The sequence below is a fragment of the Symsagittifera roscoffensis genome, chromosome 6, assembly GCF_963678635.1.
Source record: "Symsagittifera roscoffensis chromosome 6, txSymRosc1.1, whole genome shotgun sequence".
NCBI lineage: Eukaryota > Metazoa > Xenacoelomorpha > Acoela > Convolutidae > Symsagittifera > Symsagittifera roscoffensis.
In genome coordinates, this window is record NC_087067.1 from 33,892,865 (window position 1) to 33,918,436 (window position 25,572).

Sequence of the window (25,572 nt, forward strand, 5' to 3'; positions counted from 1 at the left end):
TCCTTCAAGGCACCTTGTACGCGCTCCATAGGTTTTGACCAGCTGATTTGGCCAAAAAACACATTGTGCCAAAAAAATTCCAAACAAGGTCAATTTTCAGTATTTTGTTTGAAATGCATAAATTATAACGTGAGCGTGCAAAATTTTACATGGTATAAGAGCATATTTTTACTCTCGCGCGAGGGTGAGTGTTTTAAAAGTAATGTACATAGACATAAGCTAGTAAGGATATAAATGAAAGCGGAGTAACTCAAATGCCTACGACCATACCATGTTGAATGCACCGGTTCTCGTCCGATCACCGAAGTTAAGCATCAATGGGCCTGGTTAGTACTTGGATGGGAGACCGCCTGGGAACACCAGGTGTTGTAGGCTTTTATTTAAAGCAAAAGTAATTCTTTTACTTTTATGCGCTAAGAGTTATTGCTGTTTAAATTTCGGTGATGTCAAAAAAATAAGCCCAATCGAGCCTGGTGAATTGCGCGAACGGCCATAACTTGCCCAAAAATTTTCCAAATTTTATTATTTGGATCACAAGATCATAGTCAAATCTTGGGGGACTGAGAAAATGAACCAATTTCGTCGGTCCAACACAAAGTTATAAGCTTTTGAAATCTCGGTGATACCAAAAAGTTAAGCCTAATCGAGCGTGGTGCAAAAAATGAAATTTTCAAAAAAAAAATTTTCCGTTCAAAGTTCATTTTTTTCATCTTGTTTCATAAAGTTGAGCTCAGGACAATTCCAACGAGCCCAAATTGACGTTTGTAGCTCAAGTGTACGTGGAGTAATCATCAGTTGAAATTTTGGGGGGACCCGAATTTCGGCCATTTTGGACGAAAATCGGCCTAAAAGCTAACTTTTAAGTTAGTGCAATTTTTTTTCTTGCATTTTTCAAGAGAATTGGGCTACCCTCCGCAGTCGCAGAGTGCATTCAAAGAAAACTTATCAAATAGATTTGAATACTTACCTATTTAAAAAGTTTATCACAACAATTAGGCTAAAAGCAACTGACAGTATCCTGGCTGGTATTCAATCATATGCCACTTACAGTGGATGTGCGGCTATCATGCCATAGATGGTCATTCAAGGCACCTTGTACACGCTCCATAGGTTTTGACCAGCTGATTTGGCCATAAAACACATTGGGCCAAAAAAATTCCAAACAATGTCAATTTTCAGTATTTTGTGTGAAATGCATAAATTATAACGTGAGCGTGCAAAATTTTACATGGTATAAGAGCATATTTTTACTCTCGCGCGAGGGCGAGTGTTTTAAAAGTAATGTACATAGACATAAGCTAGTAAGGATATAAATGAAAGCGGAGTAACTCAAATGCCTACGACCATACCATGTTGAATGCACCGGTCCCGTCCGATCACCGAAGTTAAGCAACATTGGGCCTGGTTAGTACTTGGATGGGAGACCGCCTGGGAACACCAGGTGTTGTAGGCTTTTATTTAAAGCAAAAGTATTTCCTTTACTTTTATGCGCTAAGAGTTATTGCTGTTTAAAGTTCGGTGATGTCAAAAAGTTAAGCCTAATCGAGCGCGGTGCAAAAATTTTCAATGGGTCAAATTTTGACCAAAACAAAAGAAAACCGAAAAATTTCTTTTGCAGTATCAATTTTGTGTACAATCAGCTGCTGATAGGTCAAAAATAAAGGAGATAACTTTTGGGTACTTTGAGTTATAGCCTTTTGAATTTCGGTGATGTCAAAAAAATAAGCCCAATCGAGCCTGGTGAATTGCGCGAACGGCCATAACTTGCCCAAAAATTGAAAAAATTCCAAATTTTATTATTTGGATCACAAGATCATAGTCAAATCTTGGGGGACTGAGAAAATGAACCAATTTCGTCGGTCCAACACAAAGTTATAAGCTTTTGAAATCTCGGTGATACCAAAAAGTTAAGCCTAATCGAGCGTGGTGCAAAAAATGAAACTTTCAAAATTTTTGTTTTTTTTTCGTTCAAAGTTCATTTTTTCATCTCGTTTCATAAATTTGAGCTCAGGACAATTCCAACGAGCCCAAAACGACGTTTGTAGCTCAAGTGTACGTGGAGTAATCATCAGTTGAAAATTTGGGGGGACCCGAATTTCGGCCATTTTGGACGAAAATCGGCCTAAAAGCTAACTTTTAAGTTAGTGCAATTTTTTTTCTTGCATTTTTCAAGAGAATTGGGCTGCCCTCCGCTGTCGCAGAGTGCATTCAAAGAAAACTTATCAAATAGATTTGAATACTTACCTATTTAATAAGTTTATCACAACAATTAGGCTTTCAAATAATTTATTAACGATTGTAATTACAAATTACAAAAAAGGAAAGCAATTAGTTACACATATTTAGTTACAGTTAGCAGAAAAACAATACGACATCAAATGTAATATAATACACCATGAAGATAATCATTTTATGGAATGGAACCAAGTTTTTTGAGATATTCAGATGTATCTTGACACCATGATGATATCAGCTTAGCTACAATGTATTTCATGCCTATTACATTTTCTTCAACAAGCAGATCTTTTATTGAATTGAAATTAAGTTTTTCTTTAAAAGTAGAGCAGTTTTCACAAGCGAAAAACAAATGTTGCATGGTTTCGAACTCTCTTTCACAAGAGTAACAAAGGGGGTGGTCCACCAAATTTTTAATCCATTTCCTGGGCTTATCCAGATAACTGTTTAAGAAAAATAAGTAGAGAATATTTTTATCTAGAGGGGTGAACTTTTTATGTTTCCATATTTTGGTTAGGAATTGAAAAATCAAAGATTTGTCTGATAGATTAAGATCCGGGTAGAAATTCGCAATTTTTCTAGCTATAACCTTCGTTTTATAATTTGGAAGCATCAACTCTGCATAAAGACTAGACATGTTCATCTTCATAGGATTAATTACTTTTCCATTTTGAACTAGCTGAAAACTATCTCGAGCAAACTCGAGTATGAAAATGTTTTTTTTAATTAACAAATTTTTCAAGGATCTGAAAATCTTAGATTTTTTGAAGTAGATCACTTCTTTGTTGCTACCCAAGGTATTAAGTAGGGATACCATGTCGAAAATTTTTGCAGCCGCAATATAAAAATTTAAATTTTTGAAGCCTGTGCCTCCATTATTGAATGGAAGGTATAAGATCTGCTTGTTGATTGAATGTTTTCCTCCAAGCCATACACTGTTAATCAATTTCATTTCTAACCTATCAATGAAAGTTTTGTCAACTCCAAGTGCCTCATCACATATACGAGTCTTGAGGTCACAAAAGTCTCAATATTCAGGCTTCGCGCCCGGAGAGTCATACATTTTATGCTGAATTTAGCTGAATTATTAATCGTATCTTCCAATATCTTGGTTTTAATTTTCAATGAATCATTCAAGCTTAAGCGTATGCCTAATAATTTAAGGGATGATACTTTCTTCAACTGTTTAGGCACGAAACCTAAACTCAGAATTTTGGTTTTATCTACATTTATAGCAAGTTTTGATACCAAATTGAACTTATTGATTTCATCAAGTAAATTTCCGATACAAGCGCGTTTAATGAAAACACTATTATCATCGGCGTAGGCCACAATTTTAAGTGCTTGGTTGGATTTGATAGAACTATTATAGCGTATGGCTTGGAGTAAAGGTTCCATTCCTAAAATGAACAAAAGCGCCGAAAGAGGGCATCCTTGTTTAATCCCATTGTCGACTCTAATTGATCGTGATAGGTAGCCACCTATTTCTATCATCGCTTTGGTATCAGTACATATGATGGATATCAAAGAAGTTATGATTTCTGGACAGCCTATGGCTGTTAAAACGTTCAAAATGTAATCACGGTCCATGCGGTCAAAAGCCTTACTGAAATCGATGGCTACCACACAATTAGATTTTCCGAGTTTTTCTTGAGCTAATCTAGCCCTAATTATGGCTGTATGAATACTGCGCTTTGGCAAATAAGCAAGTTGATGTTTGCGTATTAGATTATTTAAAGGGTCTCTTAAACGAGATGCCAGAACATGGGAAAGAATTTTGAGATCAGTGTTAAGGAGGCTTATTGGTCGGAATTCGTCAACATTTAAACTGTTTTCAATTTTTGGGATGAGTTTTATTATTGAAATGAGAAACGATCTAGGTGCCGCCTTATTGTAGCACATCGAGTTAAATAATTCAGCGAGCAACGGAGCGAAAAAATTTGAGTGGCTTTTATACAAGTCTGAAGTAAGACCATCAGATCCAGGTGCGCTATTTTTATTTAATTTATTTATAGCTTGCTTCACTTCCTCTTCACCTATTGGCGAATTATTAAACATTTTGGTAATTTTCTTTATTCGTTTTGAATTCCGCAGCTTAAAAACATTCAAAAGCTCCTCCCTAGGTGCGTAGTTGGCGTCAGCAACCGTTTTTTTATAGTAAATATTGGAGTAAAAGCTCGAGAATTCGTTCAAAATTTCATCAATGTCATTGGAAATTTCACCACTTTTCAGCTTTATTTGCTTAATACTTTTATTAACTTTGAAGTAACTTAGCAATGATTTAAGCGCACCCGAATCACCATGGTTGAGGTCTAAATAAAATCCACGAATGGACTTAAATTTGGTCGTCAAGTCCATCTCATCTCGGAGAGAAGAGTAAGGACAGTTGGCCTGTCTAGAGGCCAACTGGAGCTGTCTGGTTGTCTCTGAATTGATGGAATGTATATCTGCAGGCTTACTACTTTGTATGTAGGGGGCGATATTTTTATTCAATTGTCTATGGCCATTAATGCATAAAAAACGCAACCAGTCACGAAGTCTGGCTTTAAATTTGTCGTATGTCCCTGATAATGGCAGTTTCAGAGACTCATCAGACAGCCCCTGGAGTGTTTCTACCAGTTCTGAAGGCTTATTGTGCTCTCTAACTACGTTATAATTCAATTTCCAGTAACTTTGGCCATTTACATGCATAAAATCTTGAAAATTTGAAAAACATGCATGTAATGCATTATGGTCGCTATAATTTGTGTATAATGTAGTCAAGGTCGTTATTTCGTCAATTTTATTGCTAAAAATGTAGTCTAGACGCGATTCGGATTTTGATTTTTGGTCAAAATGGGTGGGATACACTTTGTTCCAGACCTTGAAAAGGTCAAAGCATCCAATTGATTCGAAAATGTTGCAAATTATGTGATATCTTTGGACCCGCCGGTCACTACCCGGGTTGACCAAAACTTCTTATCATATAATTTCCATATATGAGAAACTTCTTGTCATACAATTTCATACAATTCCATACGTACAGAAAATTGTATGAAAACTCTATGATAAGCATTTTTCCATATATGAAAATTGTATGATAGTGTGTTTTTCCATAAACCAAAAATTTTGATTTTTTCTTTTTCAATTTAGTTTCTGAAAAATTTTCGGTTGTAGTTGCAACCGAACACAAGTGCCAAAGACCTTGGTTACTCAAAACACCAAAGGTTGGCCGGTCTTGCATTGACAATGCATAGAAAACGACCTGAATGTGGCTGTCTTTTACAATTGATATAACAAAAGTAACAAACATTTATTTTTTGGCAGAATTTTTCAATGATGATTATTTTAAATTTTTGAATATTCAAATTATCAGACATTGATCAAGGCATACATTAACACCCCATACAGAAGAAATAGGAAGTTTCCGCGTTTTTGAAAAAAAATATATAAGTGAAAAGAAAATAAAAGCCAATTTTATCGTATCCTGGACTACGTTATGCACACAAAATATTCAATTTTGCATGCAAAAAAAAATTTTCGAAAAACGTTTGTTTGCGTACGAAATTCGATTTGCGGTTGAAAAACAAACAAAAAAATTTTTGGGCCAAATTTTCAAAATTACTTTGTGTCGCCATCAAAAAAAATGCCAGTCATACACTTTTCATATATGGGAATTGTATGATAAGCATTTTTTTCAAAAAAAAAACGAAAACCTCAGTTTTTATCACCAGACTGTTTTATTAGAATCAAACAGCCACAGAAACGAGTTTATACCAGTTTTCAACCATTTTTAGAAATTGTATGAAAATTGTATGACAAGCATTTTCCCACACACTTGATGTATGGAATTGTATGATAAGCATTTTCGGTGTATGGAGGTCAACCCGGGTACGATGTAATGCAAGATTGCATAATTCAGAACTTGATCGGCAGTTAAAATCACCTCCAACCAAAATCAATGTATCTTTCCGTTGCTCGGCTAATTTGTTAGCTAGGCCAGTAAGAACTGAGTAGTCCTTGCTGAGGGGATTGATATATATATATAGAGCAGTAAATGCTGCCAGATTCTGACTCTTTCAGAGCCAAAGCCATGTGGCTTTGGTAAAAACTCTGAATTTTCCATTTATTGGGAAATAATAAAAGTAAACCTCCTGAGTTATTTTAGCTGCATGGCTGGATTAGATAATTCAAATTATAGCTGGTCAAAATGGCCTTATGCTTTGAGCTTAATACATACAATTTTGTTTCTTGTAACGCTATAACGTAGTCATGATGTAATTTCCCCCCATGTTTTGGCTTATTCAGGTCAACCAGGATGCCTAGAAGTTTGAGGTGATTACCTAGCCCTCTACAGTTTAATGTATAAAAGCACGTCATGACTAGATTATAAGTCTTTTGGAAATAATTTTGCATGCGAATTTGAATAGTTAAAGATAGCCGGTTTCATAATGTTATTCGGCGTTCTATGAGTAAAGACCTGATGGGGTTTTACTATCACCACCACCAAAATCAACGTATCTCCCCGTTGCATATCATGCTTTCTAGCTACGGCAGTAAGGACTGAAAAGTCCTTACTGTGGGGATTGATGCAAATAGAGCAGTATATACTGCCAGATTCTGACTTTGTCAAAGCCGAAAATTTTCGGATTTGGTAAAATCTCTGAAAATACCAGTTTTCGGTTGAGAAAAAGTTCAAAATTTCTAGCTTACACTGTTTGCATGTTTGGAATGAATTATACAGTTTAAAATTGATCAAGATGGCGTTTTCTTTTAAGCTTAATACATACAGTTTTGATTCTGGAAATGCTATAACGTAGTCATGTCGTACTTTTCTTTCAAAATTTGGCTTGCTGAGGTCAATATAGATGCAATTCATACTGATGTGGTCCTTATAACCTCTAGGACGTTCTGAAAACAGGCACGTCTTGATTAAGTTATAAGTTTTTCCTATGCAAATCGCATGCAAAGTTACTAAATTCGTCTTAGCCGTTTTTACGATGTAAGTCAAGGTTAAATGTACCAGTAAGTGATGTCTTGCATTACCCATCGCCAAGAAAACTTTCTCGTCTCTCCGGTGTTCAGTCAAACAATTGACTAGACTACCAAGGTCTGAAAAGGCTTTGCTGAGGAGATTGACATACATCTTGCAGCAAACGTTGCATGATACAAAAATTTTAAAGGTCAAAGCATTTAGACTTTCAAAAAATGTGTTAAAATTCCAATTAAGGGTAAGAAAAGTAGACAATAGTACTGAACTATGCAAACTGCCTGTCTGGAGTTTAAAGCTCAGACTTCTATTAACGAAAAAGACTGTTTTTTTAGAGGTTATAGCGTCTAGTTTTTTAAATTTTAGACCTAAAATGTAGTGTTTATGCGACGTTTTCCCACGTTCTGGCTTTCTTATTGGAACAAGGATGCCTAGAGGTTTCAGCTTCTCAGTGAAACCGCTGCTCTTTAGAAATTTAAAGCACAACATTATGAAAAAGTTTATGTATGAGAAGTTTTTAGACTCGATACCTGTTGTTCTCTTTTTTGCAGTTTTGATGGAGTCTGCTTCTCCGCGTCTGGGCTGCTGTGTCGTCTCTGTGATTTCTGGCGGCTGAACGCCCCACTCCTTCTGAGGCTACTGCGCGCCTTCATCAATTGCCAGTCCTCCTCATCCATTCTGCCCTCAGAGGCCGGAGTCCCATCAGCAGAATTGCTTGTGGCCAAATCAGATGTCGTCTGGTTGACCTCTGGTGGTTGTTGTCTCCTGATCCGACACCAGGAATCATCATGACCAATATAAGGCTTTTTATCTTCCTTGCATAGACTGCAGGAATGAATTGACGGGACATGCGCGTTGAAGGGTAGATCGAGCCATTTGAATGGCCGAGTTTTGACAGCGTTGAACGACCACTGCCTCAGGTCAGTTTCAGCGCTCTCATTGGGGATTCTGATAATGGCCGAAGCTTTACCGTTGAAGAAGCTCCCCTGTCCACACTTCTCGCGTTGACGCGTAACTTCTCCCTCCACATGAACTGTTGGGGGGAGCTGCAGGGCTTCGAGGACTGCCTCATCGTCACAAAGCCCGGGCACCTGGTTCATGCGTAGCATGGCCGTCTTTGGAAACCCGGTTGGATCATATCTCCAGAAGTGGTCACCCGTTGGGAAGATAGTTTTGTCAAGGAGCTGCAGTCCTTCTGTCTTCATGATGGTCAGCTCGTCCTCCGCCTCAGTTGGCGCGATAACGATTAAAGAATGTAATCTTTTTTCTTTGACAGTAGAGAAAGCTTTGGAGATGGTAATTTGATCTCGATGATGGGGTTTAAAGGAGGACAAGATGTCAACAATGGTTTTTTTTGAGGCAGCTTCGAAACTAGCATTAGACTTGAAATGTTCTTTTGTAAAGGGAGGAATGATGGTCATTTTTAAGAATGAAGTCACTTTAATATGAGGTCTTGCAATGCCCTCAGCGAGAACTTCAGAGAAAGAAGGCGACTGGCTATCAGCCTTGTCCAAAAGTAAGTAATGCGTGGAAAACAATGCAAATTTATTTTCAGGTTAATCTCGGTAACAAAAGAAAAGGTAATTTTGATATAATCACGAGCCAAATTATCACAACAATTAGGCTAAAAGCAACTGACAGTATCCTGGCTGGTATTCAATCATATGCCACTTACAGTGGATGTGCGGCTATCATGCCATAGATGGTCATTCAAGGCACCTTGTACACGCTCCATAGGTTTTGACCAGCTGATTTGGCCATAAAACACATTGGGCCAAAAAAATTCCAAACAATGTCAATTTTCAGTATTTTGTTTGAAATGCATAAATTATAACGTGAGCGTGCAAAATTTTACATGGTATAAGAGCATATTTTTACTCTCGCGCGAGGGCGAGTGTTTTAAAAGTAATGTACATAGACATAAGCTAGTAAGGATATAAATGAAAGCGGAGTAACTCAAATGCCTAAGACCATACCATGTTGAATGCACCGGTTCTCGTCCGATCACCGAAGTTAAGCAACATTGGGCCTGGTTAGTACTTGGATGGGAGACCGCCTGGGAACACCAGGTGTTGTAGGCTTTTATTTAAAGCAAAAGTAATTCTTTTACTTTTATGCGCTAAGAGTTATTGCTGTTTAAAATTCGGTGATGTCAAAAAGTTAAGCCTAATCGAGCGTGGTGCAAAAATTTTCAATGGGTCAAATTTTGGCCAAAATAAAAGAAAACCGAAAAATTTCTTTTGCAGTATCAATTTTGTGTACAATCAGCTGCTGATAGGTCAAAATAATGGAGATAACTTTGGGGTCTTTGAGTAATAGCCTTTTGAATTTCGGTGATGTCAAAAAAATAAGCCCAATCGAGCCTGGTGAATTGCGCGAACGGCCATAACTTGCCCAAAAATTTAAAAATTTCCAAATTTTATTATTTGGATCACAAGATCATAGTCAAATCTTGGGCGACTGAGAAAATGAACCAATTTCGTCGGTCCAACACAAAGTTATAAGCTTTTGAAATCTCGGTGATACCAAAAAGTTAAGCCTAATCGAGCGTGGTGCAAAAAATGAAATTTTCAAAATTTTTGTTTTTTTTTCGTTCAAAGTTCATTTTTTTCATCTTGTTTCATAAATTTGAGCTCAGGAAAATTCCAACGAGCCCAAAACGACGTTTGTAGCTCAAGTGTACGTGGAGTAATCATCAGTTGAAAATTTGGGGGGACCCGAATTTCGGCCATTTTGGACGAAAATCGGCCTAAAAGCTAACTTTTAAGCAAAACAAACAAAAAAATTTTTGGGCCAAATTTTCAAAATTACTTTGTGTCGCCATCAAAAAAAATGCCAGTCATACACTTTTCATATATGGGAATTGTATGATAAGCATTTTTTTCAAAAAAAAACGAAAACCTCAGTTTTTATCACCAGACTGTTTTATTAGAATCAAACAGCCACAGAAACGAGTTTATACCAGTTTTCAACCATTTTTAGAAATTGTATGAAAATTGTATGACAAGCATTTTCCCACACACTTGATGTATGGAATTGTATGATAAGCATTTTCGGTGTATGGAGGTCAACCCGGGTACGATGTAATGCAAGATTGCATAATTCAGAACTTGATCGGCAGTTAAAATCACCTCCAACCAAAATCAATGTATCTTTCCGTTGCTCGGCTAATTTGTTAGCTAGGCCAGTAAGAACTGAGTAGTCCTTGCTGAGGGGATTGATATATATATAGAGCAGTAAATGCTGCCAGATTCTGACTCTTTCAGAGCCAAAGCCATGTGGCTTTGGTAAAAACTCTGAATTTTCCATTTATTGGGAAATAATAAAAGTAAACCTCCTGAGTTATTTTGGCTGCATGGCTGGATTAGATAATTCAAATTATAGCTGGTCAAAATGGCCTTATGCTTTGAGCTTAATACATACAATTTTGTTTCTTGTAACGCTATAACGTAGTCATGATGTAATTTCCCCCCATGTTTTGGCTTATTCAGGTCAACCAGGATGCCTAGAAGTTTGAGGTGATTACCTAGCCCTCTACAGTTTAATGTATGAAAGCACGTCATGACTAGATTATAAGTCTTTTGGAAATAATTTTGCATGCGAATTTGAATAGTTAAAGATAGCCGGTTTCATAATGTTATTCGGCGTTCTATGAGTAAAGACCTGATGGGGTTTTACTATCACCACCACCAAAATCAACGTATCTCCCCGTTGCATATCATGCTTTCTAGCTACGGCAGTAAGGACTGAAAAGTCCTTACTGTGGGGATTGATGCAAATAGAGCAGTATATACTGCCAGATTCTGACTTTGTCAAAGCCGAAAATTTTCGGATTTGGTAAAATCTCTGAAAATACCAGTTTTCGGTTGAGCAAAAGTTCAAAATTTCTAACTTACACTGTTTGCATGTTTGGAATGAATTATACAGTTTAAAATTGATCAAGATGGCGTTTTCTTTTAAGCTTAATACATACAGTTTTGATTCTGGAAATGCTATAACGTAGTCATGTCGTACTTTTCTTTCAAAATTTGGCTTGCTGAGGTCAATATAGATGCAATTCATACTGATGTGGTCCTTATAACCTCTAGGACGTTCTGAAAACAGGCACGTCTTGATTAAGTTATAAGTTTTTCCTATGCAAATCGCATGCAAAGTTACTAAATTCGTCTTAGCCGTTTTTACGATGTAAGTCAAGGTTAAATGTACCAGTAAGTGATGTCTTGCATTACCCATCGCCAAGAAAACTTTCTCGTCTCTCCGGTGTTCAGTCAAACAATTGACTAGACTACCAAGGTCTGAAAAGGCTTTGCTGAGGAGATTGACATACATCTTGCAGCAAACGTTGCATGATACAAAAATTTTTAAGGTCAAAGCATTTAGACTTTCAAAAAATGTGTTAAAATTCCAATTAAGGGTAAAAAATGTAGACAATAGTACTGAACTATGCAAACTGCCTGTCTGGAGTTTAAAGCTCAGACTTCTATTAACGAAAAAGACTGTTTTTTTAGAGGTTATAGCGTCTAGTTTTTTAAATTTTAGACCTAAAATGTAGTGTTTATGCGACGTTTTCCCACGTTCTGGCTTTCTTATTGGAACAAGGATGCCTAGAGGTTTCAGCTTCTCAGTGAAACCGCTGCTCTTTAGAAATTTAAAGCACAACATTATGAAAAAGTTTATGTATGAGAAGTTTTTAGACTCGATACCTGTTGTTCTCTTTTTTGCAGTTTTGATGGAGTCTGCTTCTCCGCGTCTGGGCTGCTGTGTCGTCTCTGTGATTTCTGGCGGCTGAACGCCCCACTCCTTCTGAGGCTACTGCGCGCCTTCATCAATTGCCAGTCCTCCTCATCCATTCTGCCCTCAGAGGCCGGAGTCCCATCAGCAGAATTGCTTGTGGCCAAATCAGATGTCGTCTGGTTGACCTCTGGTGGTTGTTGTCTCCTGATCCGACACCAGGAATCATCATGACCAATATAAGGCTTTTTATCTTCCTTGCATAGACTGCAGGAATGAATTGACGGGACATGCGCGTTGAAGGGTAGATCGAGCCATTTGAATGGCCGAGTTTTGACAGCGTTGAACGACCACTGCCTCAGGTCAGTTTCAGCGCTCTCATTGGGGATTCTGATAATGGCCGAAGCTTTACCGTTGAAGAAGCTCCCCTGTCCACACTTCTCGCGTTGACGCGTAACTTCTCCCTCCACATGAACTGTTGGGGGGAGCTGCAGGGCTTCGAGGACTGCCTCATCGTCACAAAGCCCGGGCACCTGGTTCATGCGTAGCATGGCCGTCTTTGGAAACCCGGTTGGATCATATCTCCAGAAGTGGTCACCCGTTGGGAAGATAGTTTTGTCAAGGAGCTGCAGTCCTTCTGTCTTCATGATGGTCAGCTCGTCCTCCGCCTCAGTTGGCGCGATAACGATTAAAGAATGTAATCTTTTTTCTTTGACAGTAGAGAAAGCTTTGGAGATGGTAATTTGATCTCGATGATGGGGTTTAAAGGAGGACAAGATGTCAACAATGGTTTTTTTTGAGGCAGCTTCGAAACTAGCATTAGACTTGAAATGTTCTTTTGTAAAGGGAGGAATGATGGTCATTTTTAAGAATGAAGTCACTTTAATATGAGGTCTTGCAATGCCCTCAGCGAGAACTTCAGAGAAAGAAGGCGACTGGCTATCAGCCTTGTCCAAAAGTAAGTAATGCGTGGAAAACAATGCAAATTTATTTTCAGGTTAATCTCGGTAACAAAAGAAAAGGTAATTTTGATATAATCACGAGCCAAATTATCACAACAATTAGGCTAAAAGCAACTGACAGTATCCTGGCTGGTATTCAATCATATGCCACTTACAGTGGATGTGCGGCTATCATGCCATAGATGGTCATTCAAGGCACCTTGTACACGCTCCATAGGTTTTGACCAGCTGATTTGGCCATAAAACACATTGGGCCAAAAAAATTCCAAACAATGTCAATTTTCAGTATTTTGTTTGAAATGCATAAATTATAACGTGAGCGTGCAAAATTTTACATGGTATAAGAGCATATTTTTACTCTCGCGCGAGGGCGAGTGTTTTAAAAGTAATGTACATAGACATAAGCTAGTAAGGATATAAATGAAAGCGGAGTAACTCAAATGCCTACGACCATACCATGTTGAATGCACCGGTTCTCGTCCGATCACCGAAGTTAAGCAACATTGGGCCTGGTTAGTACTTGGATAGGAGACCGCCTGGGAACACCAGGTGTTGTAGGCTTTTTTTTAAAGCAAAAGTAATTCTTTTACTTTTATGCGCTAAGAGTTATTGCTGTTTAAAATTCGGTGATGTCAAAAAGTTAAGCCTAATCGAGCGTGGTGCAAAAATTTTCAATGGGTCAAATTTTGGCCAAAACAAAAGAAAACCGAAAAATTTCTTTCGCAGTATCAATTTTGTGTGCAATCAGCTGCTGATAGGTCAAAAATATTGGAGATAACTTTTGGGGTCTTTGAGTAATAGCCTTTTGAATTTCGGTGATGTCAAAAAAATAAGCCCAATCGAGCCTGGTGAATTGCGCGAACGGCCATAACTTGCCCAAAAATTTTAAAATTTCCAAATTTTATTATTTGGATCACAAGATCATAGTCAAATCTTGGGGGACTGAGAAAATGAACCAATTTCGTCGGTCCAACACAGAGTTATAAGCTTTTGAAATCTCGGTGATACCAAAAAGTTAAGCCTAATCGAGCGTGGTGCAAAAAATGAAATTTTCAAAATTTTTGTTTTTTTTTCGTTCAAAGTTCATTTTTTTCATCTTGTTTCATAAATTTGAGCTCAGGACAATTCCAACGAGCCCAAAACGACGTTTGTAGCTCAAGTGTACGTGGAGTAATCATCAGTTGAAAATTTGGGGGGACCCGAATTTCGGCCATTTTGGACGAAAATCGGCCTAAAAGCTAACTTTTAAGTTAGTGCAATTTTTTTTCTTGCATTTTTCAAGAGAATTGGGCTGCCCTCCGCTGTCGCAGAGTGCATTCAAAGAAAACTTATCAAATATATTTGAATACTTACCTATTTAATAAGTTTATCACAACAATTAGGCTAAAAGCAACTGACAGTATCCTGGCTGGTATTCAATCATATGCCACTTACAGTGGATGTGCGGCTATCATGCCATAGATGGTCATTCAAGGCACCTTGTACACGCTCCATAGGTTTTGACCAGCTGATTTGGCCATAAAACACATTGGGCCAAAAAAATTCCAAACAATGTCAATTTTCAGTATTTTGTTTGAAATGCATAAATTATAACGTGAGCGTGCAAAATTTTACATGGTATAAGAGCATATTTTTACTCTCGCGCGAGGGCGAGTGTTTTAAAAGTAATGTACATAGACATAAGCTAGTAAGGATATAAATGAAAGCGGAGTAACTCAAATGCCTAAGACCATACCATGTTGAATGCACCGGTTCTCGTCCGATCACCGAAGTTAAGCAACATTGGGCCTGGTTAGTACTTGGATGGGAGACCGCCTGGGAACACCAGGTGTTGTAGGCTTTTATTTAAAGCAAAAGTAATTCTTTTACTTTTATGCGCTAAGAGTTATTGCTGTTTAAAATTCGGTGATGTCAAAAAGTTAAGCCTAATCGAGCGTGGTGCAAAAATTTTCAATGGGTCAAATTTTGGCCAAAATAAAAGAAAACCGAAAAATTTCTTTTGCAGTATCAATTTTGTGTACAATCAGCTGCTGATAGGTCAAAATAATGGAGATAACTTTGGGGTCTTTGAGTAATAGCCTTTTGAATTTCGGTGATGTCAAAAAAATAAGCCCAATCGAGCCTGGTGAATTGCGCGAACGGCCATAACTTGCCCAAAAATTTAAAAATTTCCAAATTTTATTATTTGGATCACAAGATCATAGTCAAATCTTGGGCGACTGAGAAAATGAACCAATTTCGTCGGTCCAACACAAAGTTATAAGCTTTTGAAATCTCGGTGATACCAAAAAGTTAAGCCTAATCGAGCGTGGTGCAAAAAATGAAATTTTCAAAATTTTTGTTTTTTTTTCGTTCAAAGTTCATTTTCTTCATCTTGTTTCATAAATTTGAGCTCAGGAAAATTCCAACGAGCCCAAAACGACGTTTGTAGCTCAAGTGTACGTGGAGTAATCATCAGTTGAAAATTTGGGGGGACCCGAATTTCGGCCATTTTGGACGAAAATCGGCCTAAAAGCTAACTTTTAACTTAGTGCAATTTTTTTTCTTGCATTTTTCAAGAGAATTGGGCTGCCCTCCGCTGTCGCAGAGTGCATTCAAAGAAAACTTATCAAATAGATTTGAATACTTACCTATTTAATAAGTTTATCACAACAATTAGGCTAAAAGCAACTGACAGTATCCTGGCTGGTATTCAATCATATGCCACTTACAGTGGATGTGCGGCTATCATGCCATAGATGGTCATTCAAGGCACCTTGTACACGCTCCATAGGTTTTGACCAGCTGATTTGGCCATAAAACACATTGGGCCAAAAAAATTCCAAACAATGTCAATTTTCAGTATTTTGTTTGAAATGCATAAATTATAACGTGAGCGTGCAAAATTTTACATGGTATAAGAGCATATTTTTACTCTCGCGCGAGGGCGAGTGTTTTAAAAGTAATGTACATAGACATAAGCTAGTAAGGATATAAATGAAAGCGGAGTAACTCAAATGCCTAAGACCATACCATGTTGAATGCACCGGTTCTCGTCCGATCACCGAAGTTAAGCAACATTGGGCCTGGTTAGTACTTGGATGGGAGACCGCCTGGGAACACCAGGTGTTGTAGGCTTTTATTTAAAGCAAAAGTAATTCTTTTACTTTTATGCGCTAAGAGTTATTGCTGTTTAAAATTCGGTGATGTCAAAAAGTTAAGCCTAATCGAGCGTGGTGCAAAAATTTTCAATGGGTCAAATTTTGGCCAAAATAAAAGAAAACCGAAAAATTTCTTTTGCAGTATCAATTTTGTGTACAATCAGCTGCTGATAGGTCAAAATAATGGAGATAACTTTTGGGGTCTTTGAGTAATAGCCTTTTGAATTTCGGTGATGTCAAAAAAATAAGCCCAATCGAGCCTGGTGAATTGCGCGAACGGCCATAACTTGCCCAAAAAATTAAAAATTTCCAAATTTTATTATTTGGATCACAAGATCATAGTCAAATCTTGGGCGACTGAGAAAATGAACCAATTTCGTCGGTCCAACACAAAGTTATAAGCTTTTGAAATCTCGGTGATACCAAAAAGTTAAGCCTAATCGAGCGTGGTGCAAAAAATGAAATTTTCAAAATTTTTGTTTTTTTTTCGTTCAAAGTTCATTTTTTTTCATCTTGTTTCATAAATTTGAGCTCAGGACAATTCCAACGAGCCCAAAACGACGTTTGTAGCTCAAGTGTACGTGGAGTAATCATCAGTTGAAAATTTGGGGGGACCCGAATTTCGGCCATTTTGGACGAAAATCGGCCTAAAAGCTAACTTTTAAGTTAGTGCAATTTTTTTTCTTGCATTTTTCAAGAGAATTGGGCTGCCTTCCGCTGTCGCAGAGTGCATTCAAAGAAAACTTATCAAATAGATTTGAATACTTACCTATTTAATAAGTTTATCACAACAATTAGGCTAAAAGCAACTGACAGTATCCTGGCTGGTATTCAATCATATGCCACTTACAGTGGATGTGCGGCTAGCATGCCATAGATGGTCATTCAAGGCACCTCGTACACGCTCCATAGGTTTTGACCAGCTGATTTGGCCATAAAACACATTGGGCCAAAAAAATTCCAAACAATGTCAATTTTCAGTATTTTGTTTGAAATGCATAAATTATAACGTGAGCGTGCAAAATTTTACATGGTATAAGAGCATATTTTTACTCTCGCGCGAGGGCGAGTGTTTTAAAAGTAATGTACATAGACATAAGCTAGTAAGGATATAAATGAAAGCGGAGTAACTCAAATGCCTAAGACCATACCATGTTGAATGCACCGGTTCTCGTCCGATCACCGAAGTTAAGCAACATTGGGCCTGGTTAGTACTTGGATGGGAGACCGCCTGGGAACACCAGGTGTTGTAGGCTTTTATTTAAAGCAAAAGTAATTCTTTTACTTTTATGCGCTAAGAGTTATTGCTGTTTAAAATTCGGTGATGTCAAAAAGTTAAGCCTAATCGAGCGTGGTGCAAAAATTTTCAATGGGTCAAATTTTGGCCAAAACAAAAGAAAACCGAAAAATTTCTTTTGCAGTATCAATTTTGTGTACAATCAGCTGCTGATAGGTCAAAATAATGGAGATAACTTTTGGGGTCTTTGAGTAATAGCCTTTTGAATTTCGGTGATGTCAAAAAAATAAGCCCAATCGAGCCTGGTGAATTGCGCGAACGGCCATAACTTGCCCAAAAATTGAAAAATTTCCAAATTTTATTATTTGGATCACAAGATCATAGTCAAATCTTGGGCGACTGAGAAATTGAACTAATTTCGTCGGTCCAACACAAAGTTATAAGCTTTTGAAATCTCGGTGATACCAAAAAGTTAAGCCTAATCGAGCGTGGTGCAAAAAATGAAATTTTCAAAATTTTTGTTTTTTTTTCCTTCAAAGTTCATTTTTTTCATCTTGTTTCATAAATTTGAGCTCAGGACAATTCCAACGAGCCCAAAACGACGTTTGTAGCTCAAGTGTACGTGGAGTAATCATCAGTTGAAAATTTGGGGGGACCCGAATTTCGGCCATTTTGGACGAAAATCGGCCTAAAAGCTAACTTTTAAGTTAGTGCAATTTTTTTTCTTGCATTTTTCAAGAGAATTGGGCTGCCCTCCGCTGTCGCAGAGTGCATTCAAAGAAAACTTATCAAATAGATTTGAATACTTACCTATTTAATAAGTTTATCACAACAATTAGGCTAAAAGCAACTGACAGTATCCTGGCTGGTATTCAATCATATGCCACTTACAGTGGATGTGCGGCTATCATGCCATAGATGGTCATTCAAGGCACCTTGTACACGCTCCATAGGTTTTGACCAGCTGATTTGGCCATAAAACACATTGGGCCAAAAAAATTCCAAACAATGTCAATTTTCAGTATTTTGTTTGAAATGCATAAATTATAACGTGAGCGTGCAAAATTTTACATGGTATAAGAGCATATTTTTACTCTCGCGCGAGGGCGAGTGTTTTAAAAGTAATGTACATAGACATAAGCTAGTAAGGATATAAATGAAAGCGGAGTAACTCAAATGCCTAAGACCATACCATGTTGAATGCACCGGTTCTCGTCCGATCACCGAAGTTAAGCAACATTGGGCCTGGTTAGTACTTGGATGGGAGACCGCCTGGGAACACCAGGTGTTGTAGGCTTTTATTTAAAGCAAAAGTAATTCTTTTACTTTTATGCGCTAAGAGTTATTGCTGTTTAAAATTCGGTGATGTCAAAAAGTTAAGCCTAATCGAGCGTGGTGCAAAAATTTTCAATGGGTCAAATTTTGGCCAAAACAAAAGAAAACCGAAAAATTTCTTTTGCAGTATCAATTTTGTGTACAATCAGCTGCTGATAGGTCAAAATAATGGAGATAACTTTTGGGGTCTTTGAGTAATAGCCTTTTGAATTTCGGTGATGTCAAAAAAATAAGCCCAATCGAGCCTGGTGAATTGCGCGAACGGCCATAACTTGCCCAAAAATTGAAAAATTTCCAAATTTTATTATTTGGATCACAAGATCATAGTCAAATCTTGGGCGACTGAGAAAATGAACTAATTTCGTCGGTCCAACACAAAGTTATAAGCTTTTGAAATCTCGGTGATACCAAAAAGTTAAGCCTAATCGAGCGTGGTGCAAAAAATGAAATTTTCAAAATTTTTGTTTTTTTTTCCTTCAAAGTTCATTTTTTTCATCTTGTTTCATAAATTTGAGCTCAGGAAAATTCCAACGAGCCCAAAACGACGTTTGTAGCTCAAGTGTACGTGGAGTAATCATCAGTTGAAAATTTGGGGGGACCCGAATTTCGGCCATTTTGGACGAAAATCGGCCTAAAAGCTAACTTTTAAGTTAGTGCAATTTTTTTTCTTGCATTTTTCAAGAGAATTGGGCTGCCCTCCGCTGTCGCAGAGTGCATTCAAAGAAAACTTATCAAATAGATTTGAATACTTACCTATTTAATAAGTTTATCACAACAATTAGGCTAAAAGCAACTGACAGTATCCTGGCTGGTATTCAATCATATGCCACTTACAGTGGATGTGCGGCTATCATGCCATAGATGGTCATTCAAGGCACCTTGTACACGCTCCATAGGTTTTGACCAGCTGATTTGGCCATAAAACACATTGGGCCAAAAAAATTCCAAACAATGTCAGTTTTCAGTATTTTGTTTGAAATGCATAAATTATAACGTGAGCGTGCAAAATTTTACATGGTATAAGAGCATTTTTTTACTCTCGCGCGAGGGCGAGTGTTTTAAAAGTAATGTACATAGACATAAGCTAGTAAGGATATAAATGAAAGCGGAAAAACTCAAATGCCTACGACCATACCATGTTGAATGCACCGGTTCTCGTCCGATCACCGAAGTTAAGCAACATTGGGCCTGGTTAGTACTTGGATGGGAGACCGCCTGGGAACACCAGGTGTTGTAGGTTTTTATTTAAAGCAAAAGTAATTCTTTTACTTTTATGCGCTAAGAGTTATTGCTGTTTAAAGTTCGGTGATGTCAAAAAGTTAAGCCTAATCGAGCGTGGTGCAAAAATTTTCAATGGGTCAAATTTTGGCCAAAACAAAAGAAAACCGAAAAATTTCTTTTGCAGTATCAATTTTGTGTACAATAAGCTGCTGATAGGTCAAAAATAATGGAGATAACTTTTGGGGTCTTTGAGTTATAGGCTTTTGAATTTCGGTGATGTCAAAAAAATAAGCCCAATCGAGCCTGGTGAACTGCGCGAACGGCCATAACTTGCCCAAAAATTGAAAAATTTCCAAATTTTATTATTTGGATCACAAGATCATAGTCAAATCTTGGGGGACTGAGAAAATGAACCAGTTTCGTCGGTCCAACACAAAGTTATAAGCTTTTGAAATCTCGGTGATACCAAAAAGTTAAGCCTAATCGAGCGTGGTGCAAAAAATGAAATTTTCAAAATTTTTGTTTTTTTTTTCTATCAAAGTTCATTGTTTTCATCTTGTTTCATAAATTTGAGCTCAGGACAATTCCAACGAGCCCAAAACGACGCTTGTAGCTCAAGTGTACGTGGAGTAATCATCAGTTGAAAATTTGGGGGGACCCGAATTTCGGCCATTTCGGACGAAAATCGGCCTAAAAGCTAACTTTTCAGTTAGTGCAATTTTTTTTCTTTCATTTTTCAAGAGAATTGGGCTGCCCTCCGCTGTCGCAGAGTGCATTCAAAGAAAACTTATCAAATAGATTTGAATACTTACCTATTTAATAAGTTTATCACAACAATTAGGCTAAAAGCAACTGACAGTATCCTGGCTGGTATTCAATCATATGCGACTTACAGTGGATGTGCGGCTATCATGCCATAGATGGTCATTCAAGGCACCTTGTACACGCTCCATAGGTTTTGACCAGCTGATTTGGCCATAAAACACATTGGGCCAAAAAAATTCCAAACAATGTCAATTTTCAGTATTTTGTTTGAAATGCATAAATTATAACGTGAGCGTGCAAAATTTTACATGTTATAAGAGCATATTTTTACTCTCGCGCGAGGGCGAGTGTTTTAAAAGTAATGTACATAGACATAAGCTAGTAAGGATATAAATGAAAGCGGAGTAACTCAAATGCCTACGACCATACCATGTTGAATGCACCGGTTCTCGTCCGATCACCGAAGTTAAGCAACATTGGGCCTGGTTAGTACTTGGATGGGAGACCGCCTGGGAACACCAGGTGTTGTAGGCTTTTATTTAAAGCAAAAGTAATTCTTTTACTTTTATGCGCTAAGAGTTATTGCTGTTTAAAGTTCGGTGATGTCAAAAAGTTAAGCCTAATCGAGCGTGGTGCAAAAATTTTCAATGGGTCAAATTTTGGCCAAAACAAAAGAAAACCGAAAAATTTATTTTGCCGTATCAATTTTGTGTACAATCAGCTGCTGATAGGTCAAAAATAATGGAGATAACTTTTGGGGTCTTTGAGTTATAGCCTTTTGAATTTCGGTGATGTCAAAAAAATAAGCCCAATCGAGCCTGGTGAATTGCGCGAACGGCCATAACTTGCCCAAAAATTTTAAAATTTCCAAATTTTATTATTTGGATCACAAGATCATAGTCAAATCTTGGGGGACTGAGAAAATGAACCAATTTCGTCGGTCCAACACAAAGTTATAAGCTTTTGAAATCTCGGTGATACCAAAAAGTTGAGCCTAATCGAGCGTGGTGCAAAAAATGAAATTTTCAAAATTTTTGTTTTTTTTTTCGTTCAAAGTTCATTTTTTTCATCATGTTTCATAAATTTGAGCTCAGGACAATTCCAACGAGCCCAAAACGACGTTTGTAGCTCAAGTGTACGTAGAGTAATCGTCAGTTGAAAATTTGGGGGGACCCGAATTTCGGCCATTTTGGACGAAAATCGGCCTAAAAGCTAACTTTTACGTTAGTGCATTTTTTTTTCTTGCATTTTTCAAGAGAATTGGGCTGCCCTCCGCAGTCGCAGAGTGCATTCAAAGAAAACTTATCAAATAGGTTTGAATACTTACCTATTTATTAAGTTTATCACAACAGTTAGGCTAAAAGCAACTGACAGTATCCTGGCTGGTATTCAATCATATGCCACTTACAGTGGATGTGCGGCTATCATGCCATAGATGGTCATTCAAGGCACCTTGTACACGCTCCATAGGTTTTGACCAGCTGATTTGGCTATAAAACACATTGGGCCAAAAAAATTCCAAACAATGTCAATTTTCAGTATTTTGTTTGAAATGCATAAATTATAACGTGAGCGTGCAAAATTTTACATGGTATAAGAGCATATTTTTACTCTCGCGCGAGGGCGAGTGTTTTAAAAGTAATGTGCATAGACATAAGCTAGTAAGGATATAAATGAAAGCGGAGTAACTCAAATGCCTACGACCATACCATGTTGAATGCACCGGTTCTCGTCCGATCACCGAAGTTAAGCAACATTGGGCCTGGTTAGTACTTGGATGGGAGACCGGCTGGGAACACCAGGTGTTGTAGGCTTTTATTTAAAGCAAAAGTAATTCTTTTACTTTTATGCGCTAAGAGTTATTGCTGTTTAAAGTTCGGTGATGTCAAAAAGTTAAGCCTAATCGAGCGTGGTGCAAAAATTTTCAATGGGTCAAATTTTGGCCAAAACAAAAGAAAACCGAAAAATTTATTTTGCCGTATCAATTTTGTGTACAATCAGCTGCTGATAGGTCAAAAATAATGGAGATAACTTTTGGGGTCTTTGAGTTATAGCCTTTTGAATTTCGGTGATGTCAAAAAAATAAGCCCAATCGAGCCTGGTGAATTGCGCGAACGGCCATAACTTGCCCAAAAATTTTAAAATTTCCAAATTTTATTATTTGGATCACAAGATCATAGTCAAATCTTGGGGGACTGAGAAAATGAACCAATTTCGTCGGTCCAACACAAAGTTATAAGCTTTTGAAATCTCGGTGATACCAAAAAGTTAAGCCTAATCGAGCGTGGTGCAAAAAATGAAATTTTCAAAATTTTTGTTTTTTTTTCGTTCAAAGTTCATTTTTTTCATCTTGTTTCATAAATTTGAGCTCAGGAAAATTCCAACGAGCCCAAAACGACGTTTGTAGCTCAAGTGTACGTGGAGTAATCATCAGTTGAAAATTTGGGGGGACCCGAATTTCGGCCATTTTGGACGAAAATCGGCCTAAAAGCTAACTTGTTAGTGCAATTTTTTTTCTTGCATTTTTCAAGAAAACTGGGCTGCCCTCCGCTGTCGCAGAGTGCATTCAAAGAAAACTTATCAAATAGATTTGAATACTTACCTATTTATTAAGTTTATCACAACAATTAGGCTAAAAGCAACTGACAGTATCCTGGCTGGTATTCAATCATATGCCACTTACAGTGGATGTGCGGCTATCATGCCATAGATGGTCATTCAAGGCACCTTGTACACGTTCCATAGGTTTTGACCAGCTGATTTGGCCATAAAACACATTGGGCCAAAAAAATTCCAAACAATGTCAATTTTCAGTATTTTGTTTGAAATGCATAAATTATAACGTGAGCGTGCAAAATTTTTCATGGCATAAGAACATATTTTTACTCTCGCGCGAGGGCGAGTGTTTTAAAAGTAATGTGCATAGACATAAGCTAGTAAGGATATAAATGAAAGCGGAGTAACTCAAATGCCTACGACCATACCATGTTGAATGCACCGGTTCTCGTCCGATCACCGAAGTTAAGCAACATTGGGCCTGGTTAGTACTTGGATGGGAGACCGCCTAGGAACACCAGGTGTTGTAGGCTTTTATTTAAAGCAAAAGTAATTCTTTTACTTTTATGCGCTAAGAGTTATTGCTGTTTAAAGTTCGGTGATGTCAAAAAGTTAAGCCTAATCGAGCGTGGTGCAAAAATTTTCAATGGGTCAAATTTTGGCCAAAACAAAAGAAAGCCGAAAAATTTCTTTTGCAGTATCAATTTTGTGTAAAATCAGCTGCTGATAGGTCAAAAATAATGGAGATAACTTTTGGGGTCTTTGAGTTATAGCCTTTTGAATTTCGGTGATGTCAAAAAAATAAGCCCAATCGAGCCTGGTGAATTGCGCGAACGGCCATAACTTGCCCAAAAATTTTAAATTTTCCAAATTTTATTATTTGGATCACAAGATCATAGTCAAATCTTGGGGGACTGAGAAAATGAACCAATTTCGTCGGTCCAACACAAAGTTATAAGCTTTTGAAATCTCGGTGATACCAAAAAGTTAAGCCTAATCGAGCGTGGTGCAAAAAAGGAAATTTTCAAAATTTTTGTTTTTTTTTCGTTCAAAGTTCATTTTTTTTCATCTTGTTTCATAAATTTGAGCTCAGGACAATTCCAACGAGCCCAAAACGACGTTTGTAGCTCAAGTGTACGTGGAGTAATCATCAGTTGAAAATTTGGGGGGACCCGAATTTCGGCCATTTTGGACGAAAATCGGCCTAAAAGCTAACTTTTACGTTAGTGCATTTTTTTTCTTGCATTTTTCAAGAGAATTGGGCTGCCCTCCGCAGTCGCAGAGTGCATTCAAAGAAAACTTATCAAATAGGTTTGAATACTTACCTATTTAATAAGTTTATCACAACAATTAGGCTAAAAGCAATTGACAGTATCCTGGCTGGTATTCAATCATATGCCACTTACAGTGGATGTGCGGCTATCATGCCATAGATGGTCATTCAAGGCACCTTGTACACGTTCCATAGGTTTTGACCAGCTGATTTGGCCATAAAACACATTGGGCAAAAAAATTCCAAACAATGTCAATTTTCAGTATTTTGTTTGAAATGCATAAATTATAACGTGAGCGTGCAAAATTTTACATGGCATAAGAACATATTTTTACTCTCGCGCGAGGGCGAGTGTTTTAAAAGTAATGTGCATAGACATAAGCTAGTAAGGATATAAATGAAAGCGGAGTAACTCAAATGCCTACGACCATACCATGTTGAATGCACCGGTTCTCGTCCGATCACCGAAGTTAAGCAACATTGGGCCTGGTTAGTACTTGGATGGGAGACCGCCTGGGAACACCAGGTATTGTAGGCTTTTATTTAAAGCAAAAGTAATTCTTTTACTTTTATGCGCTAAGAGTTATTGCTGTTTAAAGTTCGGTGATGTCAAAAAGTTAAGCCTAATCGAGCGTGGTGCAAAAATTTTCAATGGGTCAAATTTTGGCCAAAACAAAAGAAAGCCGAAAAATTTCTTTTGCAGTATCAATTTTGTGTAAAATCAGCTGCTGATAGGTCAAAAATAATGGAGATAACTTTTGAGGTCTTTGAGTTATAGCCTTTTGAATTTCGGTGATGTCAAAAAAATAAGCCCAATCGAGCCTGGTGAATTGCGCGAACGGCCATAACTTGCCCAAAAATTTTAAATTTTCCAAATTTTATTATTTGGATCACAAGATCATAGTCAAATCTTGGGGGACTGAGAAAATGAACCAATTTCGTCGGTCCAACACAAAGTTATAAGCTTTTGAAATCTCGGTGATACCAAAAAGTTAAGCCTAATCGAGCGTGGTGCAAAAAATGAAATTTTCAAAATTTTTGTTTTTTTTTTTCGTTCAAAGTTCATTTTTTTTCATCTTGTTTCATAAATTTGAGCTCAGGACAATTCCAACGAGCCCAAAACGACGTTTGTAGCTCAAGTGTACGTG

At 37.5% G+C, this 25,572-nt stretch overlaps 13 non-coding genes across 13 annotated transcripts; all 13 read left to right on the plus strand.

Annotated features, from left to right (window-relative positions):
- Positions 1–256: 256 nt before the first annotated feature.
- LOC134849074 (5S ribosomal RNA) lies at positions 257–375 on the plus strand. Its single transcript, XR_010163116.1, has one exon. It is a non-coding gene; the product is annotated as a 5S ribosomal RNA (ribosomal RNA).
- A 960-nt stretch (positions 376–1,335) lies between these two features.
- On the plus strand, positions 1,336–1,453 carry LOC134849164 (5S ribosomal RNA). Its single transcript, XR_010163202.1, has one exon. It is a non-coding gene; the product is annotated as a 5S ribosomal RNA (ribosomal RNA).
- A 7,713-nt stretch (positions 1,454–9,166) lies between these two features.
- LOC134849120 (5S ribosomal RNA) lies at positions 9,167–9,285 on the plus strand. Its single transcript, XR_010163160.1, has one exon. It is a non-coding gene; the product is annotated as a 5S ribosomal RNA (ribosomal RNA).
- A 4,054-nt stretch (positions 9,286–13,339) lies between these two features.
- On the plus strand, positions 13,340–13,458 carry LOC134849067 (5S ribosomal RNA). Its single transcript, XR_010163110.1, has one exon. It is a non-coding gene; the product is annotated as a 5S ribosomal RNA (ribosomal RNA).
- Positions 13,459–14,618: 1,160 nt separating this feature from the next.
- LOC134849121 (5S ribosomal RNA) lies at positions 14,619–14,737 on the plus strand. The gene has a single exon (XR_010163161.1). It is a non-coding gene; the product is annotated as a 5S ribosomal RNA (ribosomal RNA).
- A 1,158-nt stretch (positions 14,738–15,895) lies between these two features.
- LOC134849122 (5S ribosomal RNA) lies at positions 15,896–16,014 on the plus strand. Its single transcript, XR_010163162.1, has one exon. It is a non-coding gene; the product is annotated as a 5S ribosomal RNA (ribosomal RNA).
- A 1,160-nt stretch (positions 16,015–17,174) lies between these two features.
- On the plus strand, positions 17,175–17,293 carry LOC134849123 (5S ribosomal RNA). The gene has a single exon (XR_010163163.1). It is a non-coding gene; the product is annotated as a 5S ribosomal RNA (ribosomal RNA).
- A 1,159-nt stretch (positions 17,294–18,452) lies between these two features.
- Positions 18,453–18,571, plus strand: LOC134849124 (5S ribosomal RNA). Its single transcript, XR_010163164.1, has one exon. It is a non-coding gene; the product is annotated as a 5S ribosomal RNA (ribosomal RNA).
- Positions 18,572–19,730: 1,159 nt separating this feature from the next.
- LOC134848919 (5S ribosomal RNA) lies at positions 19,731–19,849 on the plus strand. The gene has a single exon (XR_010162970.1). It is a non-coding gene; the product is annotated as a 5S ribosomal RNA (ribosomal RNA).
- Positions 19,850–21,010: 1,161 nt separating this feature from the next.
- Positions 21,011–21,129, plus strand: LOC134849976 (5S ribosomal RNA). The gene has a single exon (XR_010163957.1). It is a non-coding gene; the product is annotated as a 5S ribosomal RNA (ribosomal RNA).
- A 1,161-nt stretch (positions 21,130–22,290) lies between these two features.
- LOC134848953 (5S ribosomal RNA) lies at positions 22,291–22,409 on the plus strand. The gene has a single exon (XR_010163002.1). It is a non-coding gene; the product is annotated as a 5S ribosomal RNA (ribosomal RNA).
- Positions 22,410–23,565: 1,156 nt separating this feature from the next.
- On the plus strand, positions 23,566–23,684 carry LOC134848945 (5S ribosomal RNA). Its single transcript, XR_010162994.1, has one exon. It is a non-coding gene; the product is annotated as a 5S ribosomal RNA (ribosomal RNA).
- A 1,159-nt stretch (positions 23,685–24,843) lies between these two features.
- Positions 24,844–24,962, plus strand: LOC134848973 (5S ribosomal RNA). The gene has a single exon (XR_010163020.1). It is a non-coding gene; the product is annotated as a 5S ribosomal RNA (ribosomal RNA).
- Positions 24,963–25,572: the final 610 nt, after the last annotated feature.